The sequence below is a fragment of the Hemiscyllium ocellatum genome, chromosome 5 (assembly GCF_020745735.1).
Source record: "Hemiscyllium ocellatum isolate sHemOce1 chromosome 5, sHemOce1.pat.X.cur, whole genome shotgun sequence".
Classification (NCBI taxonomy): Eukaryota; Metazoa; Chordata; class Chondrichthyes; order Orectolobiformes; family Hemiscylliidae; genus Hemiscyllium; species Hemiscyllium ocellatum.
Window position 1 is genome coordinate 101,838,058 of NC_083405.1, and position 4,861 is coordinate 101,842,918.

At 42.7% G+C, this 4,861-nt stretch overlaps 1 pseudogene; it reads left to right on the forward strand.

Annotated features, from left to right (window-relative positions):
• Positions 1-508: 508 nt before the first annotated feature.
• LOC132816306 (small nucleolar RNA U3) lies at positions 509-697 on the forward strand (annotated as a pseudogene).
• The last annotated feature ends 4,164 nt before the right edge of the window (positions 698-4,861 follow it).

Here is a 4,861-nt window from a genome sequence, read left to right on the forward strand (position 1 = left end):
AGACACAGCCCACATTCAGGCACTTTGGAGGCAGTGTGAAAATTCAGTGCAGGGGAAATAAGTGCTTTCTGTTTGCTTTTTTTTGGTTCATAGTTTGTAAGGTTGGTTTTTTTAAGAGGATACTTTAAAACCTCGGATCAGAGACCCAGCCCAAAACAATGGGTTACATCAGAAGAAATCCAGAAATTCATTGGTTGGTAAGAGCTGCTAATTTCACTATCCATTATGGGTTCCTTTCAGGTTGAAGGTAAATAGGTGAAATGTTTACAGATTACTAAAAATCTATTAGAAATTGTAAAAAGAAATGAATTAAGAACAAAACAATTCAAGTCAAGGTGTTGGGCCAGGCGATGAGTTGTATCTGCATGATGTGAGAACTGGTGGACCCTAACGTGGGTCATAGGAACCACATCTGTAACAAGTGTTGATTGCTTGCAGAACTCCAGCTCAGAGTTGATGAGCTGGAAACTGAGCTACACATTGGGGAGAGCAAGAGTTACCTGGTTTGTAGAGTGTTTTCCTAGAGAAATTAGTTCTAGAGTGTGTGGTCTCACCAACCATCTTGAGGATGTATAATGTTCTCTCCTGAGCAGGATGTTGGCACTGAGTGTTGCTTTGAGCAGTTACTCTTTACATTAATGATTGTTCCTTCACTGTTGTGTGGGGAGTTGGATGAAGAGAATACAGTCTGAGTGGTTTGTTTAAGAGAGTTCAAAAGAAAGGTTCTGTGTTTTATTTATTTCAGTTCGGAGTCAGCTCAATATCAGGGCTTGACTTAGGTATTTCATTCAATACCTGGAAGTTGTTCTTTCAGGAGGCAGTCACACCCCTTAGATTAACTATCGCAAATTCAGTCAGTGGTTAGGGACAGGAGAATGTGACTATGAGCGAGGGAGATGAGGGATCCAGGAACTTCAGCCCTTGAGTTTGTTGAAAAGGTTTGAGATTCTTGTTCACGGTGTGGATGAGAGTAGGGGCTTGAGAGAGGATGAGCAAACTGACAACAGCATCATGGTACAGGGAGCAGGGAGAAAAGAGAAATGTAATTGTAATTCAGCGTAGTATCGTCAGGGGAATAGGTACTGTTCTCTGTGGCCAGGTTCGAGAGTCCAGAAAGCTATGTTGCTACCTGGTGCTGGGTTCAGGATATCTCACCTGGGCTGCAGAGGAACTTGGAGTCAGAGGGGAAAGATTCTGCTGTCGTTGTTCATAAAAGTACCAATGACATAGGTAGAAAAAGGAAAGAGGTCCTTCTGTAGGAATATCAGCAATTAGGATTACTACCGGAGCCATGAACAAATTGGCACAGGGTCAATAAGATTAAAAAGGTAAACATTTGGCTCCAATATTGGTGTGACAGAAATGGGTTCAAATTCATGGGACTTTGGTACCAGTATTGGGAAAGGAGAGAGCTATTCCAATGGGATGGGCCTCTCCTGAATCTTGCTGGGACCAGAATCACACAACTAGGGCTGTGGATAGGGCTTTAAGCTAAATAATGGGAGGGTATATTCAGTTGCATGGGAAATTATGGACAAGGTTAACAAAGGGATGACTTGAGAAGTTGTTTCCAGCGCAAGTATGGAAAGGACAGAGTATGGAAAGAGTCAGGAATCTAACTTCAGGAACAGCAGATGCAGGGACAACTATGAGAAATAGTGTGGTTCATATAGGACTCAGGATGTTGTAATCAAGCACATGCAATTTACAGAATAAGGTAACTGGGCTGGGAATGCAGATTGAAATTGGGTACAATGCTGTGGGCATCACAGAGACGTGATCGTAAGGGGGTCAGGGCTGGGAACTAAGTATCCAATGGTATGTATCTTACCGAAAGGACAGGCGGAACGGCAGAGGGACAGGATTGTCTTCTTGGTAAGAAATGGAAATAAATTGATTGCAAGAAATCAGAGTGGGAAGGTGTAGAATCTGTATGAGTAGAGTTGAGGATTCACAAAAGTTAAAAAAGACACTATTGGGAGTTGTGTCCACGCCTCCAAACAGCAGTCAGGAGGTGGGGCAGAAAATGAATCAGGAAATAGAAAATGTATGTAAGAAATGTGCTATTACAATAATCATAGGGGACTGGGAAAATCATTTTGGTAGCAGATCCCAAGAAAAAGGAATCTGTGGAATATCTTAAGATTTTTTTTGGAACAGCTTGCGATAGAGCCCAAGTTCTGGATTTGGTGATGTATAGCGAGGCAGATTTGATTAGGGAGTTTAATGTGAAGCCTTTAGGGGGCAGTGACCATAGTATAACGTTCACGTGCAGTTTGAGGGGGAGAAGCCAGAATCAGATGTAAATGTATTACAATTGAGTGCAAGTAACTACTTGGAGGAGCTGGCCAGAGTTGATTAGAATGGGAACCCAGTAAGGGAGACAGTGGAATGGCAATGGCAGAGGTTTCTGGGGGTAATTTGGAAAGCACAGCAGAAATTCATCCCAAAGGGAAAAGAAACATGCTAAGGGGAGGGGAGTAGAGGGTGCTAGAAAAGCTCAGCAGTTCAGGCAGCATCCAAGGAGCAGGAAAATCCGACATTTCGGGCAAAAGCCCTTCATCAGGTATTCCTGAAGAGCTTTTGCCCGAAACGTTGGATTTTCCTGCTCCTTGGATGCTGCCTGAACTGCTGTGCTTTTCCAGCACCACTCTACTCCAGAATATGGTTTCCAGCATCCGCAGCCATTGTTGTTACCGAGCTAAGGGGAGGAGAAAACAATTTTGGTTAAAAAAGGGAAGTCAGGGACAGTATAGAAGCAAAAGAGAAAGCAGATAACATGGTGAAGATTAGTGGAAAACCAGAACATTGGGAAAACTTTGAAAATCAGCAGAGGAAAACTTCAAAAAACAATAAAGGGGGGGAGAAATTGACATATGAGGATAAGTTATCAAATAATATAAAAGAAGATTACAAGTGGGTGGCACGGTGGCACAGTGGTTAGCACTGCTGCCTCACAGCGCCTGAAGACCCGGGTTCAATTCCCGACTCAGGCGACTGACTGTGGAGTTTGCACGTTCTCCCCGTGTCTGCGTGGGTTTCCTCCGGGTGCTCCGGTTTCCTCCCACAGTCCAAAGATGTGCGGGTCAGGTGAATTGGCCATGCTAAATTGCCTGTAGTGTTAGGTAAGGGGTAATGTAGGGGTATGGGTGGGTTTCGCTTCGGCGGGTCGGTGTGGACTTGTTGGGCCGAAGGGCCTGTTTCCACACTAAGTCTAATCTAAAAAGTGTTCTTCATTCCCACTAATACAGAGAGATGCGACTGAAAAACTAAGCGGCTGTCAGCCAGTTTTCCACACCCATTCCCAGCGATGGCCAGGAAGACAGGCAGGCAGGAAGTAACTCGGCTTAATCAGGGATTAAGGGAACAGGCAGAGTGGGGATGCAGCCAAAGATTGCTGCCTACGGTTACCTTCTTGTTGGAACCATATCCCAATTACTTACTTTTTAGTGCAACCCACTGTGCTGCTGAAGCTTGAGATTCCTGCCTTGTATGTCCAGCTTCGAGACTGTCCAAACAGTCAATTTGACAGTGAACCTGTCTCGCCAGTTAACAGAGTGCTTAAAATTCCAAGTGGGTGACTGTTTCATCCGAGGATCCTGACTTCTGCTTTCCACACTGAAGTAAAAATACAGCTGGCAGACCGTCTAGCAACATGCACAGAGTAGATACTCAAAGCCGTGGCCTGGGGATACTCTCAGTCCATGTCACTTTTCTTCCATCAAAAAGTAGGCCATTGTTGTCAGCTCATCTCACATAAGGATATCCATTAGATTGTCCTGCCTTCAAGTGAAAGTCCACCTCCCCATGTGGACATTTCATGTAAGGAACCTGGCTTGCTTTGAGAATTCACTCAAAACTGCATTGTAGCTTTAAAAAAAAAACACAATCATTCAAATTTTATAGGTTGCAATTAGGTTCTTTGTGAATTATCAGTGAAGAGTTTTATGATTGAAAATCCTATTACCTATTCACCATGCAACTGAAGTGGAAGAAAATACATAGCAACAAGAGACCAATATATTTTGAGAGTGCAACTCATGGTAAATACAGGTCACAATGTAGAAACCATCTGCATATATGCTAATAGCTATCCTTACCTTGGTATGTTCCCAATTGCAAATGACTTAGTTCAGTTGTTCATAGTTCAACAGTATTTATTTGCCATGAAGCACTTCACCAGTTGCTCTGAAACCAGCAAAAAGTGGGTTTTTGTGTATTCCACACCAAGGCGATGTAAAGGATCTTTAAGTGCTATTGGCTGAACTAACTTTCTCATTGCCAGCCAATCAACATTGATGACTCAATCATGTGCATATTTTCCCTAGCTCATTCAAACTGAAATTTCAGTCAACTAGACCTTCTTTAATTAGTAACATAGTGGGAGGTGATGATATAGTGGTAATGTCACTGGTCTAGTAATCCAGGAACTGAAGCTAATATTCTGAGAATGAATATAAATCCCACCGTGGCAGATTAATTCACTAAATGAATCTGTGTTTAAGCTAGTTTAATGGTGACCTGTAGTCACTGTTGATTGCATTCATGTCGTTTAAGAAGGGAAATTACCATTCTTACCTGATGTGGCCTACATGTGATTGCAGACCCTCAGCAATGTGGTTGCCAAATTGGCAATTAGGAATGGGCAGTGCCCACATCCTAAGAGCAAATCAAAACAAGGGGTTATTCAAAGCAGAGAAAGCTTAAGCTCAGTCATGTGACTAACCAAGAAAGCGACCACCAAACACTCAAGAAAGGAAATTGAAATGAACAGTTAAGTTTAACCAATAGAGAATTAGAGAATTAATAATAGAGTAACAGAGAAGCAATATCTCTCTGATGTTTAAATACTGTACAGTGA